Source organism: Hyaena hyaena, unplaced genomic scaffold, assembly GCF_003009895.1.
Source record: "Hyaena hyaena isolate Hyena2069 unplaced genomic scaffold, ASM300989v1 scaffold_678, whole genome shotgun sequence".
NCBI classification, from domain to species: domain Eukaryota; kingdom Metazoa; phylum Chordata; class Mammalia; order Carnivora; family Hyaenidae; genus Hyaena; species Hyaena hyaena.
The window spans coordinates 54,665-70,263 of NW_024081305.1; the positions used below are offsets into that span (position 1 = coordinate 54,665).

At 42.0% G+C, this 15,599-nt stretch overlaps 2 long non-coding RNA genes across 2 annotated transcripts in view; one reads left to right on the forward strand and one right to left on the reverse strand.

Moving 5' to 3' along the window:
- Nucleotides 1-4,915: 4,915 nt before the first annotated feature.
- LOC120220160 lies at nucleotides 4,916-7,576 on the reverse strand. The gene is made up of 2 exons (XR_005525482.1): nucleotides 7,433-7,576; nucleotides 4,916-5,226 (listed from the first exon to the last, which is right to left on the reverse strand). It is a non-coding gene; the product is annotated as an uncharacterized LOC120220160 (long non-coding RNA).
- Nucleotides 7,577-7,712: 136 nt separating this feature from the next.
- LOC120220153 overlaps nucleotides 7,713-15,599 on the forward strand; it is a 77,795-nt gene continuing 69,908 nt past the window's right edge. Inside the window, exon 1 of the long non-coding RNA XR_005525481.1 lies at nucleotides 7,713-7,829. This is a non-coding gene — a long non-coding RNA (uncharacterized LOC120220153). The remainder of the gene's footprint in view (nucleotides 7,830-15,599) is intronic.

The window sequence follows — 15,599 nt, forward strand, 5'->3', positions numbered from 1 at the left end:
GAGAATCCGAGGCAGCCTCCACACTGTCAGCACAGAGCCTGATGTGGGGTTTGAGCCCACAAACCATGAGATCATGACCTGAGCCAAAATCAAGAGTTGAATGCTTAACCGACTGAGCCACCTAGGTCTCCCAAGAGATGCTTTTCAACAAAGCAGGAAGTAAATTTATGTGTGTACATATAGCAAACATTTTGGGGGAGCTTAGTGTAAAATCTGTGCTTTGGTAGGTCATCTGGATCTTCTGAGATTAGGAGGAATTTAAATTTCCTCAATAAAAAGGGTCAAGTGATATTCCAGAGAACATCTACCCCACTCCCTATCCAGGCTTATTTATTCCTGGAATTTTTTGTCACTATAGAATATCAGTCAGAATAATTAACTTAAAACCCTTCTCTTGTCTCCTGGTTCTTCCACCTCTGTGCCTTCTAAAAATGGAAACAATTCAGTCGCTCAGTATATGTGGTGTTGGCTGTGTGCTCCTTGCTTTGAGCAATACCAAGGATGAGAGGACATCATCCCTGCCACTGAGTTCTCAGTCTAGTTGGAGAAGACAAGACTTATCTACATTATTGAAGTCAGCTTGTAGATGCTAACATAGTACAGTGCTAGAAGAGTTTCCAGAAGGGAAATAGTAATGTGTGTAGGATTAGTGAAGGATGACTATGGAGAAAATGGGGCTTGAATGGTTAGATTTCAACTGGCAGAGGGAGGATATCCTAAGGACGGTTGCAGTTTTGAGTGAGAGTAACCAAAGCAAGCGTGGGGGATAACAGAGACTGTACTAACTGAGGAGAGAGCAGTAAGTGTGAGGGCAGATGAGGAATGCCACGTTCCATAAAAAAGTAAAACCCAGGGCTGCGAGGCCAGCATGAAGAGAGGACTCCCTGGAGCAGAACCCAGTGACCAAATCTATACTTGTGATTTGACTCTTGTGGTCTTTTCCCAGTCCCCACTGCCCTTACCACATTGGCCTCAGAGGTAGACTTCCCTTTTAAAGATCTGTCAAAAAGCCCCTTCCTTTGCTTCCCCTCAGCGTAGGTCAGATAAGCTTAAGAAAATTTACTAAATGCAAAAAGAGAACAAAAAGAACATTAATACGTAAAGAATTGAGTTTACAAGTTACACCTTGCTCTCTGGTCTCATAAACACTATCTCATTCCAAATGAGATCCCAGGGAAAGTACATTTCAGAGGACATCTTTTTTTTTTTTTTTCTTTTTTTAATGAAAGAGAGAGAGAGAGAGAGAGAGAAGGGAAGAGGCAGAGGTAGAGAGAGAATCCTAAATAGTCTCCATGCTCATGTGGAGCCTGATATGGGCTTGATCCCATGACCCTGGGATCATGACCTGAGCTGAAGTCAAGTTGGATGCTCAAATGACCGAGTCACTCAGGTGCCCCTCAGAGGTGATGATCTTTAATCTCTGGCACTCAAGAGGACTCTTCTAATCATCTAAATCTCTCAAAATCCAAGCCAATTCCATTCAGCCTCCTAAACCCCAAGGTTGTGGTTTTACCCTTTTAGAAGAAATCCAATTCTATGACCCAAGGACATTCCCAAACACAGGATGGAGGGACACCTTCTGTCCAGAGGTGTCTTTAGGGGAGGGGTCATGCAGAGGTTTTCAAAGCAAGAGCTGCTGACAGGCTAGAATAGGAGGGTGGCAATAGGGAAATAACAAAAAGGTGCAAGAGACATGGCTTCTTAAGTTAAGGAACCCAAATAAACTTTTCACAAGTTATGCCCTTGCAGCACTCTTTGATGCAGACTAGTGTTTCTTTCCTTTGTCTTCTTTTGTGCCTACTTTCTCTACCTCTTAGCTGCGTGTTCCATCTCTTGGCTCTTCTGCCCCCACCCCTGGAACTGGCTGGAGTATCCTTAGCTTTGTCTTCTGTGTGATCTCCCAGGCTGCATACTGAGCCTGTCCCTTGTTGAGGACATTGTCTTTAAAGGGGACTCCTACATGGCACTGAGAAATAAGCAAAGAGGCGCAAAAGAACTTGAAAAAGCTACAAATTTTCCAGAAATCTAAGTAAGCCTTTTAGTTTTTAAGAACAGCTACCATGTCTTTCTTATTCTTGTATCCAAGGAACCTAACACAGTAGTGCCAAGCACATGATAGGGGAGTTTGTTGACTGGGGTAATAAATTAATTAAAACAAGGAGAACAGAGTGATGTCATAGAAAGCAAGGGACAGACTCAAAAGCTTCACGAAGAGGGATGGTTAATAACACCAAATATCATAGAGAAATCAAGTATCAAGTAAAATGCTGAAAGATACCCTACTGGATTTGCAATAGGAAGGTTGATTGCAATGACATGGTTGATTCACCATGACAGTTTTATTAGAGGGGTGAGGGTGGGTGAAAGCATGATTAAATTAATAGTTGGTTGACTAATGACAGGTGAGGAAGGAAAAACTCTGAGTATGGATTATTATTTGGGGGAACTTGGCTACAAGGCAGAAAGATTGGTAACTACAAATGGACCAGGGGTTGACAGATAGTTGTCTTTTTTTTTTCTTAAGTTTTATTTTTTGTTTTGATTTTTCTATGGGAGATACCAGCTAAAAGGGGGCTGACAGAGAAGGAAAGGTTGAGTTGGTTAGACGGGAAATGACTAACAAAACAACTCTGCCATGGAGGTGGGATGAAAGATCATGGAACAGAGGCCTTAGCCTTGAGCTGAAGGCACACATCTATCTCTACAACTGGAGGGAAAAAGTTCATACTAATACAGTCATAGATAAAATTGTGGGCATAGGAAATTTAGGGAATTTTCACCTGAGAGCCTTGGGTTTTTACAGCAATGAAGGAGTAGCATGATTTGAGAGTGGCCATGCTGGGCTGGGTGCGTGAAGAGAGTGATGAAGATGATAAATCTCATGGTTTGTGAGTTCAAGCCCCAAACTGGGTTCTCTGCTGTCAGCACAGAATCTGCTTCAGATCCTCTGTCTCCCTCTGTCTCTGCCCCTGCCCCACTTGCTCTCTCTCTCTCAAAAGAAAGAAAGAAAAAAGGGGGAAAGAAAGAAAGAAAGAAAGAAAGAAAGAAAGAAAGAAAGAAAGAAAGGAAGGAAGGAAGGAAGGAAGGAAGGAATCTCTGAAGGAGTTTGAGTAGAGGGGATGCCTGGGTAGCTCAGTTGGTTAAGTATCCAACTTTTGGTTTTGGGTCAGATTATGATCTCAAGGTTTGTGAAACTGAGCCCCGTAATGGGCTCTACACAGACAGCATGGAGCCTGCTTGGGATTCTCTCTCTCCCTCTCTCTCTGTCCCTCCCCTATACTCTTTCTCTCACAAAATAAATAAATAAACTTTTTTTTAAAAAAAGGAGTTTGAGTATGAGAAAAGGGGTAGGTTGAGGAACTAGAGGCTTAAGAACAGTGTACTTGGTCCTTGGGAGTAGGAGAGTGAGGGAGGTTGGATTAAGTTGAGGTTATGGATGAGAGTTACTGAATTTCATAGGTGGAGCAGTCTTAGATCCAGGTGTGGTCCTGTTAGTGGGTGGTTGAGGAGTGTCAGTAAACACTGAGAGACCCAGCAGAGCATCAGGTACTACATGAAGGGCCAGGATGGGGGTAGTGGCAATGGTTTAGCAGTCTAAGCAAGGGACACCCAGGATTTGCATTCAGGAACTTCTTACTCAGGCCACTGTGCAAGTTAACTTGCCTTATTAAGTCTCAGTTGCCCATCTGTCAAAGGCTATAATCATAGCACCCACTTCATGGGATAGTTGTGAAAATTAAATGAGATCATATATGGGAGTGCTGAGCACAAGGCCTGGCACATAAGCATTCCATAAACAACATCTATAACATGATGAGTAGTATTATGGAGACCAAGGCTCCCACTGAGGATTCACATGGTAGAAAAGGTAGCACTAATATGAAAAATACATGAAAGGACACATGAGGATGGCTTCTTTGTGAAAACAGCCTGGATTTCTGGAATCAAACCAATCTGTGTTTGTATTCCAACCCAGCCGCTTACTATGTGATTTGAGGCAAATCATCGAATCTGTCTGAGGTCAATTGTGATGCTGTGTTGCTAATATCTCCACTCCCCTAAATGTATTAAGTGCCTGCCTACTCAGTTCCAGGCATTGTACTAAGTGTTGGAGACAAAGAGACTTGAAAAAGACACTGTCCTTGTGCTCACGGTATAGCTGAGGAGACAGGAAGAGACAATTCTAATTGGGAAAACTAAGCTCTGGGACAGCTAAGACATGCAGGTAAATCCTGATTTATGCTGGAAAGAAATCTTTTGCCTGATGGAGCCATTAGTTCACTCCCTCCTTTTTAAAGGCAAAAATAGAATTTAGTACACAGTTCCTAGTTTTTTACAAGAATGGAGTTTTCAAAACTGTTTTAGAAAGTAAAATGGTGAAAATTAGATCTTTTCAAATTTCAATGGGCTGAGCAATCTGCATATAGATGCTTCCCATCCAGGAAGACTGTAGGTGGGAGGTCTGAACAGTAGGAGCATCCCAGCTCCTTCAGTGATTTGCTCAGCTCCTCGGTTTCCCCATCTGTAATGTAGGGAAGTACTTCATAGAGTTAGTGAGTGGTAAGTGAATTCATTTGTGTAAAATGCTTAGGACAGTGTCTGGCACATAGTGAGCATTCAGAGTGTGTTAGCTAGTATTACTTTGTAAGTGATAATCTTATAAAGACAAGGCAAAATGTGTTCCTCAGTCTACACAGGGATCACCAGAAACTGTTGAATGAATAGGTGAAAGCAACAAAAAGTAAACTAGAAATCAGGTTTAGAATGAGTAGATTTGCAAAATGTCAGGGCAAAAAATGAGAAACTTATCAACACAGCTCAACATCAACGTAAACAGATCTATCACAATGTCGTGAATATAGTATCTACCCACTGAATATTGCTTGGCCTAAGTCCTTGCTTTACAAAACAAAGGTCCAAGGAAGTGCTTTATTTATGAAGCTCTTTTTTCTCTCCTCCTTCCTCTGAATAGTTGAGAAGAGAGAGACTGTGACTTTCTGACTTTCTGTCGCTCCTGTTGGAGCTTGAGCCCACACCCCCTGCATGGTGACTGGGCAGCTCTCCAGTTTCTCCTGGTGTGAAAGCCCCTAAGCTGCTGGGCTGCAGGTTGTAACTTGCATCTCAGTACTTTCTCTCTGGCCTACCTCTGGAAGACTTTCCACAGGAAGATAAAGGCATTTCTGGTCTCGGGCTCTCTTCTCTAAAAATCCTCTTTCCTCGTCAATACTGCAGAAGTTAAAAGAGAGAAGTTGGTGTGAATAGAAGTCAGATGGGAGAATGGCCCACAGGGGTTTTCTCTACAGTCCCTTGGGAAGCTACTATCATTTTCTTCCAATCAAATGTTTCCCCTTCAATTTAAGTGATTTTGGAACTTTAGAGAAAGTCCTCACCTCTTCCCTATTAATCTCTGCCCCACCCCACTTTACCTCCTTAGGGGTTTTCTTCTGAAATTTGAGCTTAAATTCAAACACAATGTTCCCACAGAAACTGTGCAGCCTTCTCTTTTTCTGCCTGTCTGACCTCGGTTTATAAAGCTAGATTCAAGCTATCATCACAACATGCCTTTTAAAACCAACATTTGCCATGTTACGAAAGAGATATAAAGGGAAGAATGGCTGCCCAGGAACCTTGACACACTGCAAATCCTTATTTGTTATAATCCGAAGGTGGTAAGATGGTTGTTAGGAAGTATGTTTAGGACCAGAGTACCCAACTCTGGTAAAGGGGACATGACAAAACCTTAAAAAAATCCTGGTAAAATATAACATAAATTTACCATTTAAACCACTTTTAAGTGTACAGTGGCATTAAATACATCCCTATTGTTGTACAACAATCAACACTATCTTTCTCCAAAACTTTTTTTATCTTCCCAAACAGAAACTCTGTACACATTAAACACTAACTCATTGGGGCATGTGGGTGTTAGTTAAGCCTCAGTTGGTTAAGTCTTAACCTCAATTGGTTAAGACACTGACCTAGGCTCAGGTCATGACTCGTAACTCATTTGTTCGAGCCCCACATCGGGCTCTGTGCTGACAACTCTGTGCTATGCCTGGGGCCTGCTTCAGATTCTGTGTCTAGCTCTCTCTCTGCCCCTCTCCTGCTCGTGCTGTCTCTCCTTCTCAAAAATAAACATTAAAACAAAACAAAACACAAAACAAAACACAGTAAATACCATTCCTGCTTTCCTCTAGCCCCTGGCAACCACCATTCCACTTTCTGTCTCTATGAATTTCATTATTCTAGGTATCTCATACACATGAAACCATACAGTGTTTTTGTGTGTGGTGTCTGGCTTATTTCAATGAGCATAATGTCTTCAATGTTCATCTATATGTGGTACGAGAATTACTTTCCTCTTAAAGGCGCATTTAACCTTTTTGACAACTCTACTTGTGTTGAAACTCTTTCAACGATGGATGGCTGGTAAAAGGGCAAGTCTTGTTGGCTTTCTGTATTTACTCATTCGTGAAATACTTCTGCTTTTTATACTATCATTAAAACATATCCAAATAGGCATCACAAACCTATGGGATCCAGGCACATGAGTGCTAAAGCAGAGTGGAAGGAGGCAATGAAAGGGGTGAAAGGGAGAACCTCGTCTCTCATGAAGGTGGCCACTGCCACCCAGTTCCAATCCATTATTCCCAAGATGTAAGGTAGGCCCAGAATTGCATGGAAAAGTCTCCTAATTTTCACTCCACTACTGTTGGTCCAAATGGAACATATTTGCAAGTCAGATCTGGTGGTGGGCCACCAGTTAGTAGTCTCTGCTTGGTTTTAATAAGGAGCTAATTTTAGTGCGGCTCCATTTAGTCATTCATGCAATAAATGTTTACTGGGTCTTCACTACCTGCTACTCTACATATAAGATATGGTTTAAAGAATATATGGCAGGAGAACAAATAATGGCAGCATAAGTTATGTAACACAGTGAAGATAATAATGACTTACATTTATTGAGCACTTCCTATGTGCCAGGGAGTTAAGAATTTACTCGTATTAACTAATTTAAGGCTTACAACAATCCTATGAAGTAGGAGTAAGTATCTCCATTTTAATTATGAAAAGACAAGAGCTAAACGTCAAATCACTTGTCCATGGTCACACCCCTGGAAAGTGCTGATTCAGGATTTGAATTCAGATTGGCTCCAGAGCCTAAGGTCAAGACTGGAATAGACTGGAAGAGGCTCAGAGGGTGGGGTCGTATACGGTTAATCTTTGGATCTACGAAGACTTCCAGAAGAGGTTAACTTTTGCCTTGGCTTGAGGGATGATTTCAGCAAACAAGGCCGGGAGTGCAATCCAGGCAGAGGAAGTTGAAGCACGAATCAAACTTTAACGTTAGCGGTTAAAAAGTCTGAAGAGGTCGCTCTCAGGGCCTCCTATGTCATCTATTCAACTATTTTCAGGTGTGGTATCAGCTTACCCACGGCTTATGTTTCAGCACTGGCGGTGAGAGTAGAACGATGTTGACGCAGAGGAGCATTTACATGTTCCAGAGAGCGAAACGAGTCTAACTTCTCCTACCCCAAACTAAGCTCCTCCGCCGCGCGCGGTTCTACCTACTGCCCACGACCACCTTCAGGGACTACAAGTCCCGTCATGCAACGAAGGCGCGCCGAGAGCTCCGCGACCTGCCCCGCCCCGCCAAAGCTCCGCCCCCGCCCCGCCCCTCCCTCCTGCAGCCCCCTCCCGCCCCGCCAGCCCCGAAGAGTTGCCCGGTGGCCGAGGCAGACGGAAGCCGAGGGAGAGTCTCGGCAGCAGCAGGATGGGGGACTCCAAAGTGAAAGTGGCCGTGCGGATCCGGCCCATGAACCGGAGAGGTGAGAGCCGAGCCCAACCGGGACCGCCACGGTGGAGGCGGCAGGTGCCTGGCGCGCCCTTCCCTCAGCCGCGGCTGCCGTGTGGGGTCCGGCCGGCCCCGCCCCTGCAGTCCGCGATTAAGCGAGAGGGCGGCCGGCGCACCCCGAATTCTAGTTCTTCGCGCCCGGCCGTTCTGCGCGGGGACGCCCCTCCCCTCACCCGCACCGCGTCCGGGACGCCGCGGGCCCCAAGTCCCGGTCCGCTGCCCCTTCCGCCGGCGCTCCCGCCCCGCCCCGGCGCCCTTTCGCCCTCACGCCTCTCCTGCCCTTGCGGGAGGGCGCTCTGGTCCCTCGCTCCGGGTTGGCTTCCTCCTTCCCCGGCCCCTATCCCTCGCCCGTGCCCCGCCGCGTCCCCAGCTTTCTCCTTGCCAGCTGTCAGAGCGGCCCCCGCCCCTCGGGTCCTCACCTCTCGAGCCTGGCCAGAAAGGCCAGGGACCCAGAGGCCCCACGTCTCCGGCCCAGTCTCCCCAACCCTGCACTTTTGTGGTCCGCGGCAGGAAAAAATGGCAGGGAATTTGGTTTACTCCTGAGAAAGCACTCTAAGTGCAGAAATTCCTCGTCTTGACTATTTACTCTGTACGTTTAACTGGGCGGTCATAAAAATTGTAAAGACTTTGATTGAAGTTGGGTAGAAGAGATGCCCTTCCACCCCCCCTCCCCCCCGGCTTTTTTTTTGATTGTTGAGATAGTTTTGTTTTTGCTTGAAGTCATATTCGTCATCTCTCAACAATAAATAGTTTAAGTGCCAAGATTCTTGTGAAATTGTATCTTTCAGACATTCTCTCAATTCTGCAGGGAGGGTAGAGAAAGCAGATAAACCGAGGACATTTTAAATCCTCTTTAGACAGATGGAGTGAAGAGAACCACCAGGAGGTGGGCTGGGTCTTGGCTTTAATGCTTTTAAGTAGCAGCGTGACTGGGCGAGTAGCTTTAAATGAGACAATATATTTGAAAACACTTTCTATACAAGGCTGTGTTATTGAGATCACTGTTTTAATCCCAAGAGATGACTTTTCAGTTGACAAAAGACTGCAGCTTCTGTATTCATACTCCAGTGTTAAGTCTGTGTAGAAATTATGAGTTTTCCAGTTTTCCTTTTCTTGCTGTCTTTTGTATATATTGAGATATACAGATTGGCCAGTTGACAGTGTGTTTTCTTGATTTGTCCTCCTTCTTTTCTAAGTTGGTTTATCTCTTCCCTAGGAGTCAGCTCTTTGGAGTTGGTAATTTCTCCCAGCATTGCCAGGTCAGTGTAGAGCTGTCATGTGACCTAGGAGAGTTTGTTTTTTCCCCTTCCCTCAAGAGCTTAAACTAGTGCACATTTTGGGTCTTCAGTTTTTCCTCTGACAAAATCAAAGAGTCATAGATGAACTCTGAAAGTTTTCAGAAGCTTTTGTTCTTAGGGACTCATGCTTTATTCAAGTTTATTACCATTGAAATGATTTTTTAAAAAAATGAAAAAGCAAGCCATATAAAACACAACTTTATCTGGGGCTTGATTCTGAAAGGATGGTTTCAGCACATTCTTAAAATTTCCTTTCCACAAAACCTTGGAAATGTCAGTGATAAAAAGATGCAGCTAACCACCACAAAAGACCTATCTCAGATCATTAGAATACGCCCCACTTCCCCTCCCCTCCATGAATTTCAATGTTTTTAACATTTTTAACATTTTTTAAATTTATTTTTGAGAGAGAGCATGAGTGGGGGAGGAGCAGGGAGAGAGAGGGAGACACAGAATTTGAAGCAGTTCTTTTTTTTTTTTTTTTTTTTAAGTTTATTTATTTAAGTGAGAGAGAAGGAGGGAGAGCAGGGGAGAAGGGGCAGGGGAGAATCCCAAGCAGGCTCCATGCTGCCAGGGCAGAGCCTGACATGGGGCTTGATCTTAGAGAACTGTGAGATCTTGTCCTGAGCCTTAATCAGCCTTAAGTCAGGTGCTTAACCGACTGAGCCACCCAGGCGCCCCATGAATTTCAGTTTTTGAGGGCAAGTACTATATAAATTGACATTAATTAGATTATAATAATTGTTAGTATCAGAGTGCCTAGGGAGACATAGAATAAAAAATTTCACTATGCAAAGGATGTTAGCTATTCCTTTCATTGAACTCATTTTAAAATTAAGGTTTGGGGTGCCTGGGTGTCTCAGTTGAGTGTCTGAGTCTTGATTTCAGCTTAGGTCATGATTCATGGTCATGGGATCAAGTCCCATATGGGGCTCATTGCTGGGTGTGGAGACTGCTTGAGATTCTTTCCCACTCCCTCTACCCCTGCTTATGTTATCTCTAAAAACAAACAAACCTCCCCCGCAAAAAAATGATTTAAGATTAAGGTTCATATATAGATCCATTACTCTGTAAATAGAAGTGCATTATTTTGGTAACTGCTTCCCCCTTCATTTTGTGCCATCTCTTACCTAGCCTTGTTATTTCCTGAATGCATATGGACTTCTATTTTGTGTGATTACCACAAATAACTAGATTGTTCCTATTTCTGTTTTGTCATGAAGTAGTCATTTATGTAAATCTAGAAGTTATGGAACAGTGTATTGTTATTGTGAAGCCAGTGATTTTTTATTATTTCATTTTTTAAAAAAATGTAGGCCTTGAACTCACAACCCGGACATCAAGAGTTGCATGCTTCACCGACTGAGGCAGCCAGGTGCCCCTAAAGCCAGTGATTTTTAAACTGCTATCTAGAATTTGTTTAAAAAGACTACAAGGGAACTATATTCCTTTCCAATAATTTTGAAAAGAATCATATTACTTTGTCTAATCATTATTTCTGTGAAGATTAGTGTATTAAGTAGTAGTATAATTATGACAAATAGTGAACTTTTAATCCTGTTTTTTTCATCGCATATTAGTTCAGGAAGCAACCTCAGATATCACTCTTCACAAATAAGGATGAGATGAGAATGAATTACTAGGATGATGAAGTTTTACTCTATAGATTCTGATGTTTGGAATCATTGGCTACTTTTTGAGGAAAACTGAAATTTGCAGGAAGCTTCTAATGTACCATTAAGTTATTTATGTGGTTCAGTATCTGCTGAGGTGCTAAGGTAGTTAGTTGGTTTATTATTTAACATTTATCATGGAAGTAAGAGTGTTTCAGTCCTTTTTTGCTAAATTATACAAATGTTTGGGAAATAGTTATTCCAACATTAAGCATTATGCCCTAGTTCAATAATAGCAAGAATTATAATGGTAAATGAACATGCTTTTGTCAGTAATATTTTTCTTGTTATATATTTTAACATTACACTAATAAGACAGAATGTAAAAGGGAAAAAAGTCTATGACATCCTTCATTTTACCAATTCACACTGTCATTTTTTAATTTCCATTCCAGTTTGTGTTCACATGCATATGTAGTTTTAGCTGGTTTTAACATTACAACTCTTTGCTTTTCTTGATCTGAAATATGAACTCAAATGAGCTGAAGAAAAGCCTTAAGCTGGTTTTTGTCATGCTATCTTGAAGTTCTGTTTGCAGATACTGTTTGGTTTTTCATGTTTGTTTTCAGACTTGGACAACTCACCTGTAACTCTGGTTGTGTTCTTCCATATACTGTAAGGAACACCCATTCATACATTATTAACCAATATAATTATTAAATGAACTGAAAGGTTTACAAGCATAATAGATGGTACTAGCTAGATCAGTGACACTCTCCTATTCAGGAATTCAATGTTTTATAACTTCAGATGGTTTAAAAATATTTAAAATTTATTGAATGCCTGCCAGATGTTTAGCTTATATTAGATAATATGGGATCTTATTGCCTTTCTGCAAGAGGTTTCCCATGTTTAAATATGCGTAAGATCAATTACCAAAATAAATAAATTTACACCAAAAGTGTTTGGAAAATACCTTTGCCATCTACCTGGCCTAAGGTAGTGAAACCAAAAATTACATTAGATGTTTAGCTGGAGAGAAGAGTAGTGAAATGGATTATTTCAGTTGTTAGGAAACATGGATAATAAATTTATTTTAACAGGTGTTTCTCAAGGGTTTACTTTGCACTTTATAGTACTTAATGCAGTGAAAGACTCAAAGACACAAAGAAGAGTGTACTGTCTGATAGAAGTCAGTGCTTAAGGAAATCATAGTCTAGAATCTCAGTGGAAAAATTGTTATGTAGTTATTAAGAATGATGACAGTGGACATCATTTAACAAGGAAGACTATTTTCCATGTTAGCAGAAAAACCAGAATGTAAAACAGAATGTGTAACTGTATGGTTGAATCTGCTGTTAATTTTATTACAGTGTAAAAATGTAAACAGGAATGGGCAAGAGCTAGAAAGAAACATGAAAAAATGAAATTACTTGTTCTTGTTGGGAGAATCTTCTGTTCTAAAAACTCTTAGTGTTGACTAGTATTGTAATATTCAGCTTTTTAAAGTATGCTTCCTGGTTCATGCTCATGAAGAAATGGCCGTCCTGTGAAAAGATAAGATTAAAAGGTAAACAAGCACCTATCACAGATTGCCAGGTGAGTGATCTGAATACAGGAATTCAGAGGAGTGAAAGGTCCCTGGAAGCCTGGTGATCAGGAAAGACTTCTCTGGGGAGGGAGAACCTTGGTTAGACTGAGAGGGAGGAAGCTTATGATTGGAATGAGTGCATGTTAGGTGGGGAGGGGAGAGTGTTGGGTCTTTGAGGAGGAAGTGTGGCTTGAGAGCAAAGGCACAAAAACAGGAATGAACCAGACAGGTTTAGGTGCCTGAAGGATGAGATCAGAAAGGTAGGGTGGAATTGCAGGGAGCCCTGAGTGCTGGCTAGGCCTAGAAGTCTGGGTTAGGGTGGCTGGTCCACGTGCTGTTTAACTCTATAGAACTTTGCTTGGATCTTGAACACAAGCATGAAGGAGGAAGGTTGCCAGGTCTCAGAGCAGGATAGAAAGCCTGGGTAGATGCCTGATTCAGAGCATAGCTGGGCAGCATTTAAGAGCGGGTTGTAAAAATGAAGCCACGTGAATAGGAAGAGTAAGGAAGCCGGTCAAAACTGAGGTCAGCAGTCATGACTCAGAAGACAAGGTGAAACTACAAGGTGAAAATGAGGAAGTAGGAAGCTTAGAGAACACACGGGCGGTCTGGGAAGACACAGGTGATCCTTAGGAAATGAAGGGGCAAGGTATCAAGAAAATTCTGATACAGGAAGGTGGTTTTGATTCTCAGGAAGTTGGTGGTCTCAAGGAGATAACTGATACTGGAGTTGAGGATGGCTGTGGATGGAAATTTCTGACACACTTTCTAAAACAGAAGATCCTTGTTTTCTGGCATCTGCTTGATATGCAAATGGAGAATGAGACACACATCTCTTACAACATTGTTTTGTTTCTGCTGTCCACTCAGTGGCTGAAATTGGGATTTTTACACACAGGGCCACAGGCTTTTGGAGAAGAAAGTACAAGTTTACATGATAAAATAAAAACTTGTTTGAGTTGCCATTTACTTTTACCCCTCACCTCCATAAAACAATGACTAATGTCCAACTTTTCCAGTCCTTAAGGTCTGAAGATGGAGGAAACCACTGACAAAACTATTCATTAAGCAGATGAATGGAGATGTTTATTGAGTGAAAATGGATTATTATTGATCTCTTGGCTTGCTGATCAGGTTCCCCTTGTGTTCAACAGAGCGGATTAAAAAAAACTTGGCAAAGATGAGCAGTGTAATTTATGGGAAAGTATGTGAAACTAATTGATCTCTGGGACACAAATCCATGTTTTAATTGGTACTGGGCTTGAGCTTTTGGGTATTCTAGATATCTTTAGTTTTTTAATTTATTTTTGAGAGAGAGAGAGCAATTGGGGGAGGGACAGAGGGTCTGAAGCAGATTCCGTGCTGGCAGTAGTGAGCCAGATGTGGGGCTCGAACTTCGAATTGTGAGATGATGACCTGAGTTGAAGTCAGACACTCAAATGACTGAGCCACCCAGGTGCCCCTGCTGTAGATATCTTTAAAAGATGGTATTAGCCCATTCAATGTACGTTGATTCAAGAAAAGAATAATAGCTTTTTGAGAGCTTTCTGTTTGTGAGCTACAGAGTTCAGTACTTTATATATGTTATTTTATTCTTTAAACAAAACTTTGAAAGGTAGTTTATGGAATTATCATTTAACAAAATCTCAGACAGAGGTAAGTAAACTTCCTGAGAATTACAAGACCAGTATTTTGGAGCCTGAATTTCACCTACTTTGCCATTGATGCCTGTGTTTTTACTGCTATATTGGACATGATGATCTTTAAAGGGACCTTGCATTTTTGAGTTTATGTAATTTTCAAAGATGTGCAGGATATATGAGAAGCATAAGTCATGATCTTTGACCAAAGGAACTGTCTTGTTTGTAATAAGAGATGCATACACAGGTGAATCAAGTACAAGAATATATGTACACAGTGATGCTAGTGCATTATGAATGAAAGAAATGGAGGTAGGACTTGAAAATAGTAAGGACTGAGTTGAAGACCGTGGGCAGGAAGAAGCATGGCATGTGGGGTACATACCACAAGTTGTTGGAATTTATGTATTTTTACTCTGCTCATAAGCTAGTAAGTTAGCTAGTTACTGTTTCATGGATACTGGGAGAAGATATAGGACTTCTGGGTCACTGGACTTATTCATTGCATAGCAGGCATTGTGAGTCACTCTTCTCACTGGCCAATCCCACAGGGGTGATGTGGGATGTCCAGATGGATGCTCTGCAAGTAGTCAGTTTGCGTTGCATCTGAGGAACAAAGGGCTTGGGGAATCCATTGTTTTAAGTAGTAAGCAAGTGTGCTCTTTGTCCTGAAGGATAACCTTGTTCCTCAAAGTTGCTGACTGCAGACACATTCCTGACAGAGGTTCTGGGTAAAGAGTGTTTATGGCTTAGCTCATACCACCAGCAAGAACATGTCAAGATGGCATTAAAGTGACTGAAATTTAGGAAATACAGGAAGACTGCAAAGCTTCTGGTTTAGATGATTTAGATGATTAAGTGAACAAATGTTGGGGTCATTAACTGACATCACAAGTATAGGGGAAGCTGGTTTTAGGGTGGAGGTGTAGGAATGATGTAGGTGATGAGTTCTGTTCTTGGGCATTCAACAGTATTTAGAAGTGCTGCCTACTGCACCTACGACTATGAATAAGATATTGTGCATAGGTAGAAGAAACTCTTAGGTGCCTGCAGTGCAGTCAGGTGGGTGGATCCAGAAGGCTATTGCATAGCAGTCTGAACCTAAGGAACCGGAGGTATGTGTAGATTTGAGGGTCTTTACTGTAGGTGGAAGATAGAATACCAAATTAAGGTGTGTGTGAAGGAGGAGGTCATAGAGGCCAAGAAGAGAGACATAAATAGAAGCAGGTAAAAGTAATATGGAACCCAGAAAGAAAATGTGTCAAAGAATGAATGGTCAGTAGTCAGATATCACAGGAATGGCATGTATGATAAAGGGATATATATATTGTGTTCAGTGGACTGGGCAACATGGCAGTCAGTGGTAATTTTCAGAAGAATGATTTTGACCTAGTGAATAAATTAGTGTAGGTGTGTTGATAGTGGGCTGAGATATAAATGGGTTGCCAATATGGTGGAAGTGAGTATATGTGACTGTTCTTTCAAGAAACTCCATTTATGAATTTTTTAAAGTAGTCTTCATGCCCAGTGTGGGGCTTGAACTGATGACCCTGAGATCAAAAGTCAGATGGTCAACTGACTGAGCCACTCAGGCGCCCCTCA